The sequence below is a fragment of the Triticum aestivum genome, chromosome 7B (genome assembly GCF_018294505.1).
Source record: "Triticum aestivum cultivar Chinese Spring chromosome 7B, IWGSC CS RefSeq v2.1, whole genome shotgun sequence".
Classification (NCBI taxonomy): domain Eukaryota; kingdom Viridiplantae; phylum Streptophyta; class Magnoliopsida; order Poales; family Poaceae; genus Triticum; species Triticum aestivum.
Window position 1 is genome coordinate 5,660,231 of NC_057813.1, and position 12,148 is coordinate 5,672,378.

The following is a 12,148-nucleotide window of genomic DNA, read 5'->3' on the forward strand; positions in this document are numbered from 1 at the left end:
GGAGGCGGCGCTCGCGAGAGGAAGAAGAAGCACATAAGAAAAAAATGTTCCGTCCGTGGAAAAGAGCGAGCGAGCGAGGGGCACCGGCCGAAGCGTTCGGCCGGTGCGCCGATGCCAAACGTTTCCCTATATAATAAGGGAGAGAGGGGAGGGAGGAGAGAGGCCAACAGCCGTTCGATTTCGGAAAGTGCGCACGAGATATGCGGCTGAGTTTGCCATGTCACTGATCCGTGGCTCACACGGCTCAGCCAATAAGAAAAAAGCACATGAGCTACATTATGTGTGTTTCTTTACTAGTACGTTTTCATATTAATTAGGACCCATAATTGCATTATTTTCTCATACATTTTTATCACAGCCTCTAGATATCATATAAAGACACGCTACCAAGTTTCAAGAATTTCGGAGTTCGTTTGCATTCTCTGGAATTAAAAAACCAACAAACTTTATGTTTGGGTCGAATATTGGCGCCCTTGTGTTTGGAATTCCTTTTATTTTCTTGTATATGGTCTAAACATAGACTCAAGAACGCAAATATGAATTTTCAATCAAATTTTGCCAACTTTTTCACGCACTTGTAGTTCAAATTTGAATTATATCCGTAAAATGTCTAGAAATGCACTTAATGACTTAAATATAGCAAACGGAACCCGAAAGATACCAAAATTTTACATGGATCAAGTAATGGTGTATATTCAGTGTATAAAAATTTCCAAGACCAACGGATGTAGCAACGGTCGCTTTGCCTTCATACCTTGCTCGTTCTCTCTCGAAAACACGTTTCTTCCTCGGAGACGGTCTAGTTTTCAAGCGATGTACATCACAACTTTTATGAAATGTTCTCAAATTTATAACACAACATTTAGGTGTCATATGAAGGCACCATGCCAAATTTTATGTTTTTTGAAGTTTGTTTGCATTTTTTGGGATTTATAAACCGAAAAACTAGATGTTCGGGATCGAGTCTTGGCACTCTCATGTTTGGAGTTCCTTTCTTTTTATTGCATATGTCCTATACATAGACTCAAGAACACAAATATGATTTTTTTACCCAACTTTGTCAACTTTTTCACGCACTTGTAGTTCAAAATTGAATTATATCTGTTAAAGATATAGAAATGTACTTAATGGCTTAAATATAGCAAACGGAGCCCGAAATATTCCAAATATTTACATGGATCACGTAATGGTGTATATTGAGTGTAGAAAAAAATCAAGGCCAACGGATGAAGGAACGGTCGCGTTGCCTTCACACCTCGCTCGTTCCATCTCAAAAACATGTTTCTTCCTCGGAGATGGTCTAGTTTCCAAGCGATGTACATCACAACTTTTACGAAACGTTCTAAAAAATTTACCACTATATTTAGGTGTCATATGAGGGCACCATGCCAATTTTCATGCTTTTCGGAGTTCATTTGCATTTTTTGAAATTTATAAACCGAAAAACTAGATGTTCGAGATCGAGTCTTGGCACCCTCATGTTTCGAGTTCCTTTCTTTTTATTGTATATGGCCTAGACATAGACTCAAGAACACAAATATGTTTTTTTAATCCAACTTTGTCAACCTTTTCACACGCTTGTAGTTCAAATTTGAATTATATCCGTTAAAGATATAGAAGTGCATTTAATGGCTTAAATATAGCAAACGAAGCCCGAAAGATTCCAAATTTTTACATGGATCAAGTAATGGTGTATATTGAGTGCAGAAAAAGTTTCAAGGCCAACGGTTGAAGGAACAGTTGCGTCACCTTCACACCTCGCTCGCTCCATATCAAAAACACGTTTCTTCTTCGGAGATGGTCTAGTTTCCAAGCGATATACATCACACCCTTTACGAAACGTTCTCAAATTTTCACCACGGTATTTAGGTGTCATGTAAGGGCACCATGCCAATTTTCATGCTTTTCAGAGTTCGTTTGCATTTCTCAAAATTTATAAAAAGAAAAACTACATGTTCGGGGTCAAGTCTTGGCACCCTCATGTTTGAAGTTCATTTATTTTTCTTGCATATGGCCTAAACATAGACTCAAGAACACAAGTATGATTTTTTAACCTAACCTTATCAACTTTTTCACGCACTTGTAATTCAAATTCGAATTCTATTCGCTAAAGATATAAAAATGTACTTAATATAAGCCGAGTGTTGTCGCAGTGCACACGGCTTATAGGCCATATAAGCCGAGTGCTGTTGCAGGGCACACAGCTTACAGGCTGCTCCGTGACGGCACCGTCAACCACCTCCGTTTTGGACACGTGGCAGCTATCTTTGCCGTGTCTGCTCTATAAGCCGAGTGCTTTTTTGTGTAGATGCCGTGTACCTCATGTAAGCTGAGGGCTTTTCAGCACCACTCGGCTTATAGACTCCCATAAGCCGAGTCTTTTTTATTTGCCGGGTGTTTTTTTCAGCAGACTCGGTTTAGAGTGACATAAGCCGAGTACCCGAAAAAAAGAACTCGGCTTATACTATTTCAATCGGCAAAACGTGATTTTCCTGTAGTGTTTACAGAGGAATATATAAACCCCTAAATCCTCACCGAGGGGTGAGATCGACAACTGCTCCAGACCGCTTCCTTTTTTTTTCGCTTCAACGTATTTCTTTTTCACTGATGATTGCCTCGACTTGTGTTGGAAGCAAATGCGATTACGTTCATGGTGATGGTGGATGATTACCACCATTCCCCTTCATGCTGATATTGGTGATGGTGGAGGAATTTTCTTGTTAATCCAAGATGAATGAGCTTCTGGCGGTACTGAGAATGAACATATATGGTGGTGGTACTGAGAGTTGATGGATGCTGAAGCAATGTAAGCATTCTTATTATTTGTCAGGTTGCTGCTTTGACCATTCCATACTAAACTTGAGCACTGCAGTAGCAGTGCTCACATGCCGTAGGGGAGTGGGTGTAATCTGAATTCGGAGCTAACTGGCTGCTGCGACTCAATCCAAGGGAAAGGAAAGAAGGGAGGACGACGCCGCGGTTTGGCTGCCAGGGTTAGATGAGTCCGGGAGTGAATAGTAAATTCATTAAAAATACTAAAAAAATTCAAAAAATTCTGATTTTTTCTTTGGTGAAAGATGCTTCAGCACGTAATGTTCATGCCAAATTTCAAAGTATTTGGGCATCTGAATAGTTTTCGGCAAAAAGACAAACTTAGGATCTGAAAAAGTTCATTGTTTTGTGTGTTTTGTAATGTTCGGACATTTTATTTTGCTAAGAGCTATTCAGATGTTCGAATGTGCTAAAACTTAGCACGGCATCATGCACTCTAGCATCTTTCAACACAAAAAAGTTAGAATACTTTGAATTTTTTTAATATTGTTTTTTGAGGGTGTAAATGAGCTCGGGCTCAGAATTGGATATTCAGGACCTCATGTTGTATTTAACATAAAATGTGAGAAAAATCAAATAAAATTATTAAATGGGAAAAGTAAAAAACTCAAATTGAAAATAGAATATTCTAGAAAAGACTAGAAACCACAAATGGCATAAATATTACGGGAAAGGAAGGACTTGTATAATAAAATAAACATGGGAATGATTCTTAAGCTTTCAATACAGTTTAGTTAATTTACAGAATTTTACAAAAAATATGCTGAATTTTGTACAGTATAAAATATTTTTGTTCTAAAAAGTGTGTATTTTCTTGTTTTTTCCTTTATTTTTTTTCACATGTTTCTCATCTGCCCCTTCTCCCAATCTTATGGATTATACCAGTTTCTTTCTGGATCTATTATTAAGTTTGGAGCATCTAGTTTTGTCTCCAACTCCAAGTCTCACTGCTTCGTTCCCCTCTGCTTATCCCCTCGCTACAGTGCAGAGAGACGACAAGGGAGGCAACCACTTTCCCTCGATCCGTCGTCGGCCGGGTCACAGCGGCATAAGAGTGAGGAATTCCCGGGTGGGTCGCTTTTTTGTGACCGGCCAGTTACTGGTCCGTCTGCCCGGGCGCTTGAGACAGGTTTGAGACGCCCGGCTGTATATGCTCTTATCCCCTCGCTACAGTGTATAGAGGCGACCACTTTCCCTCGATCTGCCGCCGGCCGGGCCAAGTGTTCCTTCCCTCTCCGTCAACCGTTCCTGCGGCGGGAGAGTGCGGAACTATGTTCCTGCGGCTTCGACGTGTAGATAGTAGGGTAGTTTTCCTGGCGGCGCCGTCGATGTGCGGAACAAAGGTGCGGGCGCCTTTTCTCCTTATCGGTGAGGCCCTTGTGGCGGAGCCGGCAAGCATCCGACAATATGATCCAGCGAGGTGGCGTGCTCGAGGTAAGGTCGTGGCGGCGGAGGCGGTGGCCTTTCTTTGGACCTTTTTGTCCTCCCGCTCCATCTCCGTCTCAATGAGGTATGCTCTGGCCTAGCCGTGGAGTTCGTCGTTTGCTGGTCAAAGGGCCTGGTTGTAATTTTTTTTACTGATGAGATGCTTTGTATTGTACTGCAGGTGAAACTTCAATATAATCTAGGGACCTTTTGGCAAAAAGAGCTCCAAGTCTCACATTTTTCACAATAAAAAAATATACGTTAGTGGAGGCTGCTTTTTTCTTTTTTCTTTTTCTTTTTGAGGGGGTTAGTGGAGGCTGCTGGTGCTAAGGGCATCTCCAGCCGCGCCCCCAAGAAGGCCTCCCCAGGCGATTTTTTCGCGCCGGCGCCGAAAAGACGGCCCAGTCGCGCCCCCAGGACGCCGAAAATCGCCGGCTTGGGCCGAAAACAGCGCCGGCGGACCCAGCCCGAACCCGGCGCGCTGGGGGACGCCCGGGGGCGCCGGGGCGAGTTGTTTTGGTGCGAAGAAGCCGCGGGCCAGCCGCGTCAGCGACCCGGCGCCTCGTCTTCCCCCAATGGCCTCGGTTTCCACGGGAATCAATGGCAAGGCTGCCGCCGGTCAGCCTTGCCATTGATTCCTTCACGGGGCGGCGCCGACGCCTCCCCTCCCTCGCACGCGTACACATGGCGCGGCCCCGGCTATAAAAGCCGGCGGCCTCCACTCCACTTCCTGTGCCCACACCAGCCCCGCCCCGCCCCTCACCGCCGTCCAGCCCCTCCCTCTCCCTGCCTCTCCTGCGCGCCGTCGCCGACGCCATGGCAGAACGCTTCCCAGGGGACGAGGCGCGCGGCCAATGGCTTCGGCCGCCGTTCGCTCCGCCTTCTGGAGTCCTGGCTCCTGTTCCAGGCGAACATCCCGGCGCCGCCGGACATGCGCGCCGGGCCGTCGGGATGGAGGCTCAGCGCCGGGGGGTGCCCATTCCCCCGTTGCCCGACGCCGCGGCGAAGCCGGAGTACTTCGCCGACGAGGTTGAGATCGTCCGCGCGTCCCTCACCGACGCCCAACGCTCCCTCCCCCAGTACGCCACCGACAACCACGCCGCCTGGGCGGCGTATTTCAAGCGCCGACAGCAGCAGCTCTGGCGTCCACCAACGGCGCGCCGGTGGTCGGCGGGCGGCAGAACAGCGAGGGGCGCCACCTCTGGTGGGGCGTCCCCGGCCGCACACTCGAGGGCGTGCTCACGCACCTCGAGGGCGGCAACAACCCGCCGTTGGCATACCCCCCGGCGACGCACCGGCGCGCCGGGACATGGGCGCCAAGGCGGTTCGGGTCTTCCTCCTTTTCCTCCTCCCGATCCTCCTCACACTCCTCCGGAACTCCGGCCCTGCTCGCCGTCAAGGCCGAGCTTGCGTCGGAGTCGCCGCTCGGTCGGCGTACTCGCAGCGCCGGCATCGTCATCCACGAGGGCGGCCGGCGCGCTTCGTCCTCGGTTCCTCCGCGCTTCGTCAAGCCGAAGACGGAGCTGGGAATGGCGCCGGTGAAGACGGAGCCGGGGCTGGCGCCGGTGAAGACGGAGCCAGGCCTGGCGCTGGCGAAGGCGGAGCTCGTCGACGACGACGCGGCCCTGGAATGGGCGCGCCAGGACTCCATTGCGATGGAGAAGGCGGGGAGAAGGCGAAGGAGCGCCAGCGCGCCGAACTGCGCCGCTTCGCGGAGCGCCGACGCGGCCGCGACGAAGACGGAGTCGTCGTCCTGTGCGACAGCGACGACGACGACGCGCCGCCGCCAGTCCACCATGGCGACGTCGGGTCCAGCCGGGGCGTCCGCGTCAAGGAGGAGAAGGCCGACGACGACGATGGCAGCGACGGCGGCGACGACTTCAGCGCCTTTATTTTTTAGATTAGCTTAATAATGTAATGAAAATGGGCGAATTTGGCCGAAATTCGCCATGTTCGGACGAAATCTAACTGCTCTTTGTCATATCTTCGCCGAACGGGCCCCCCTTTTTTTTTACACTCGCCTGTAGGCGGCCCTGGGGGGTCGACGGCTGGGCGACGACTCGCCCAGGGCCTTTTTTTTCGGCGGCTCACCCCAGGCGGCGCTTTTAGACGCCCCTGGGGGGCCAACGGCTGCAGATGCCCTAATGCGCCACACATTCCAGGTCCACAAATAGTTTGTTTCCACTACTTCCTGTCTGCTTCTTCTTTCCTTCTGTCTCTGGCTCTCTGCGGCGACTACCAATCTGCAACAGCGGCGGCGACAGCGCCGAAGGTACCCTTCTGCTCGTCTTCTCCCCCTCCTCCTCCTCTGTTCCTTGGATCTAGTTAGCGCACAGCTCTCTTCTTTCTTTCATTCTTTGTGGCTTCGATGTTGCAGAGGTGGACAGTTGCTGTTCGGTGTTCTTCGGGATGCTCTTCTTCAGCTCCTGCTCTTGATTGACCCAAGCCAGGTGATGCATTCTTTTGTGCCGTCCGCCACAAAATCACCTTTTCCTCATCCTGAGACCGATTGTCTTCCCACTACAGCAGTGCGTGTAGATCCAGAGCAAGGGGAGGATCAGCTCTTGCTCGATCTGTTTCTCTCCTCCTGATTAATCTCTTGTTTGCGATGCTATTTTTATTTCTGTGACGCACAAACAGCAAAATCTGGTTCCTGGATATTTTTACTTTTACACTCTAGTTATATTATTGTGAAAATGTTATCTATGTACATCAGGAAAAGAAAAAGAAATATAAGAAAAATAAAGCAAAGAGAAAAATGGTCAGTGGTCAGAGCTTAGTATATCTATCCTAGCTCGGAGGGATGCTGCATCTTTTTTTTCTTTTCACTCTGTCCAGCTTTTCCAAAATAAATAAATTAGTAGTACCGTGAGCTGTTACTTTCACGCACCTAAAATGTCCAGCTTTTGCTCATCCGGTGGTCCTCTGAAAACAACCACAGCACGATTTTTGGTTATTCTGATGTGAATTTATGATGTGCAGAACTGGATCTTTTCTTCACTAGTTCACCTTGGGTTACTGTTGCAAAGGACTCTGCCAATTGGATTTGAAGGAGCTGTTATTCAAGGTACTACTTCTTTGGAGGAAAGCAATGCATAGGTGCATAGTGTACTGTTACTTTCACCAACCAATCAAGTTCAGGTTTTCCTCATTCTGTTTTCTGAAAAACACAATGTTTTCATTGCAGAATTTCACGCCAAGGACAAAGCTGTAGCCGTCTGTAGATCCAGAGCAAAGGCAAAAAAAGGTCGAGATATGGAGGTCGCTGCTGGGGCGATGGGCCCTGTCATCCGTAAGCTCGGCGAGCTACTCGTCGGAGAATACAACCTAGAGAAGCGAGTAAAGAAAGGCGTACAATCGCTCCTAAACGAGCTGGAGATGATGCATGCTGTACTTCGCAAGGTTGGCGAGGTGCCATCGGAACAGCTCGAGGAGCCGGTCCGGATTTGGGCTGGCAAGGTGAGAGACCTCTCTTGCGACATGGAAGACGCTGTTGACGACTTCATGGTGCGTGTGGATGAGGGTTCAAGCAGCAATCCTACGAACATGCGGAATCGAGTCAAGAAGTTCCTCAAGAAGACCACCAAACTGCTTGGCAAGGGCAAAGCACTTCATCAAATCAGTGATGCCATCAAAGAAGCTCAGGATCTTGCCAAGGAGTTGGCGGACCTGCGTAGAAGGTACGAGCTTGACACTCGTAGCACTAGCAATGGTGCTACCATTGACCCTCGTGTGTTAGCTCTGCACAAAGATGCAGGGGAGCTTGTTGGCGTTGACTGCACAAGGGATGAGCTTATTAAAACACTGATTTGTGAGGGCGGGAGTTACAAGGAGCAACTGAAGATAATCTCTATTTTTGGTGTTGGTGGGCTGGGCAAGACAACCCTAACCAAAGTAGTTTATGAGAAGATCAAAGCTCAATTTGATTGTGCGGCGTTTATCCCTGTGGGTCAGAACCCAGATATCCGGAAAGTTTTCAAGGACTTGCTCTATGAACTTGACGAAGAGAAGTTCAAGGACATTCATAATACAACAAGATGTGAAAAGCTACTCATCAAGCAAATAAGTGAATTCCTCGTGGATAAGAGGTATGCATCATGTAGTGCTTGTCTTTTGTATATATTTTGGAAATATATGTGAAGTAGTCATATGTACATTAAATTTCATATCTTCATTTCCATTATTGTTATAATTATATATCTATAGTAGTCAGTTTCTTTTTAAAAAAATTCTACTTCTTTATTTTTTGCGCACGCGCATTATTTTTGTTACTCTTGTATTGTTTTAAGCATTTTTTGTTGCATCCCTTCATATTTTTGCATGTATATCCATAGTGGTTATAGTAACTTACAGTTTATCCTTGTTTCAAAATTCAGTTTCTAATGATATCAAAATAATTGGCATAGGTACCTCATCGTAATTGATGATATATGGGAAGAAGAAATATGGAGATATGTAAATTGTGCTTTGAATAAAAACAAACTCCATAGTCGGGTCATCACAACAACCCGCAATTTGAGTGTGTCTCAAGCATGTTTCTCTTCCAGTGATGACATGATTCACAAAATGGAACCTCTTTCTGATGAAGACTCACAGATACTCTTTCATCGAAGAATATTTCAAAGCGAGGAGAAATGTCCAGAAGATTTGCAGATACTATCAAGTGATATCTTGAAGAAATGTGGTGGTGTACCGTTAACCATCATTACAATAGCTAGCCTCCTGGTTACTAGTCAAGGGATAAAGCCAAAACATGAGTGGATGCATGTGTACAATTCGATGGGCCGTGGAGTTACAGAAAGTGGTATTGCGAAGGACATGAAGAGGATATTATCACTTAGCTATTATGATTTGCCTCCTCATTTGAAGTCTTGTTTATTATATCTAAGCATCTTTCCTGAAGACTTTGAGATTGAGAGAGAATGGTTGATATGGAGGTGGCTTGCCGAAGGTTTTATCCATCATGAAAAAAAGAAACCAGCCTATTTGAGATCGGAGAGAGCTACTTCAACGAGCTTATGAACAGGAGCTTGATCCAGCCAGCACAAATCAATGAGGAAGGCACGATAGTAACTTTCCGCATACATGATATGGTTCTTGATCTTATCTGCTCACTGTCAAGTGAAGAGAATTTTATTTCCATATTGGATAATGCTGAGTGGCATGCACCTAATCTGCAAAGGAAATTCCGCAGGTTATCACTTCATAATATCAACTCAAAGGTTCAGAGCCATCAGTTTGATAGCACTAGCCTGTCAAAAGTGAGGACCTTTGCTGTTTTCTCTCCCGTTACTTGCGATTGGTTGCCATCTCTCTCAAGCTTCCTATTCTTACGTGTGCTGGATCTTGGGAACTGTGGCAGCCGTGAAAGCAGCTCTGGTATCAGCCTCAAGTATGTGGGGAATTTAATTCACCTAAGGTACCTAGGGCTCAAGGATGCAGATGTTTGCGAACTCCCAATGGACATAGGCAAGTTGCAGCTTTTACTGACACTGGATATAAGAGGCACTAGTATAAAAGAATTACCTGCAAGTGTTATTCAGCTCCGAAATATGATATGCCTATATGTCAATTACAGGGTGAGGCTGCCAAAAGGAATGGGGAACCTGACATCCCTCGAAGTGCTAGAACAAGTACGCTTATCCTCATCTCCTCACATTGTGGAAGAGCTGAGCCATCTGACAGAGGTTAGGACACTCAGTGTTTACAGTGCTGACATGGACGAGGATCTGTTTGATATATTAACCAAGTCTCTAGGCAACCTGCAGAAATTGCAAAATCTGCATATTTATGATGGCGGCAGATTGATGGATCGCATGCGTGAAAGCTTGGTGCCCCCTCCAAACCTCCGTTGTTTTGTTTCACGGAACCCCTTTTCTCCTTTGTGGTTCTCGCGACTTCCGAAGTGGGTTAATTCAAGGTCGCTTCCCCACCTCTCCCGCCTGTCAATAGATGTGGAAGAACTGCAAGGGGATGACATTCAGATCATTGGGATGCTGCCTGCTCTTCGGTTTCTACGGCTGGGTGCAAGTCGCGTGATGGGAACGTTGGTTGTGAGGGCCGATGCATTCCCATCTGCGAGATGCTGCACGTTCAGACGGTTTCCGACGGCGCCGTGCCTTTTCCCACCTGGAGCTATGCCAAGGGTTCAGCGCCTTTACTTCAATGCCTCTGCACGGTCGATCGCGAGTGGTGAGGTTGACTGCGGCATGGGCCACCTCCCTTCTCTCGAGCATGTTGAGGTTTTTCCGGAGTGTGGGAATTCCAGCGATGAAGAGATGGAGACAGCCAACGCTTGGCTGAGGCGCGCAGCAGAAGCCCATCCAAAACGTCCCACCATTCAAATCATTGGCGTATGAGTGCTGGCATGCCTCTGCCGCCGGTAAGGTAAGGTCTACTAACCTGAGAAACCAAGAATTCCCTTTTCCTGAAAATGCTCATCACCATATTATTTGATTTATTCCTCTTAGTTTCCCAATTCCAGGCCTTCAACAGGATCCTCGAGTCAGGTACTAGTAATTCCATCAGGCCTTCAACAGGATGCTGTTCCAACATTCCGATAGGCAACAAACAATTCACTGTGCCGTCGCAGTCACCGACAATTCACTGTTACCGCCGGCAACTCCCAATAAACATAGGATGGAGGCGAACGGCATCGGCCAGCCAAGACCAAACCACGACACTACACCGTCGACGCAATCGAAAGGCTCCGCGCATCCGAGACTGCACAACGCCGTGACACCACCTGTGTCACGAGGCACATTCGAAGGGACATGCGGATCCGAGACGACGCCACGGCACCTGTGTGCCACCAGCGTAGTCGAAGAGCATCGCCAAGCAGACCACACCACGACACTGCACCGTCGACGCAATCGAAAGGCTCCACACAACCGAGACTGCACAACGCCACGACACCACCTGTGTCGGGGGTACATTCGAAAGGTTGCACGAGGCCGAGACGACGCCACGGCACCTATGTGCCACTGGCGTAGCTGCAGGGCACCGCCTAGCAGAGACGCACCAAGAGAGCACTCAACCACGACACACACCACCGTCAACCCCAGACTGGCCGCACCACCACCACCGACCAGCAACCTCAAACCAGCCAAGCACCACCCCAACCCTCAGGCAAGCAGCATTGAGCAGCGTCCTCGAAGACAGGCGCCACCAAGGTGGTAACGACGTCGAGGACACCGCCGCTGTCCGATCCAGGAGCTGGATCTAAGGCTTTCACCCGGAGAACAAACAGAGTGAGCGAGGAACCAGGGCATTGTACGACAGCACCTCCAAAGAGGGATCCGACACAACAGTGCGTCGCTGCCGCCGGTGCCGACAGAGGCCGACACAGAGCTTTCGCCCATACCCATCATCCTCGCCACCCTTCTGCTGAGCCGCGGCACTGAGGCCGGATCCATCGCCGCATAGGGGCAAAACCTTGAGTGGCGACAGAGACCAAGCGCCGGCTAGTCGAACCACCAGACCGCCGAATCAGCAGGAGGTGGAACTGAGCAAGGCAGCTACGGGGGGTGCAAAAGATCCGACGGTGGTCGAGAGCAGAGGAGGAAACCTTGCCGCCCGCGACCTGGATCTGGCCAGGAAGAGAGGAAGTGGCAAGCCAGCGTCCTGGCCCCGCGCCCCACGCCGCCCGTGCGGTCGCAGACGGCGCGACCACGACATCGATGCAAGGGACCGAAGCCCCCGACGCCACAGCCGCCCGCCGGCCCAGATCCAGCGCGCCGGCCAGATCCGCAGCAGAGGGAAACGCGCGCGCGCGCCACCCCCAAGCGCCGGCGAGCAGGTCTCGCGACACCTCGACGCCACCCTGCTCCCCACGCGCGCCCCGCGCCCCACGGCTTCGAGCTCGGCAGAGCTCGCCACCAAGACGACCGCG

At 49.0% G+C, this 12,148-nt stretch overlaps 1 pseudogene; it reads left to right on the forward strand.

Annotated features, from left to right (window-relative positions):
• Positions 1-6,634: 6,634 nt before the first annotated feature.
• On the forward strand, positions 6,635-10,795 carry LOC123158313 (disease resistance protein PIK6-NP-like; annotated as a pseudogene).
• Positions 10,796-12,148: the final 1,353 nt, after the last annotated feature.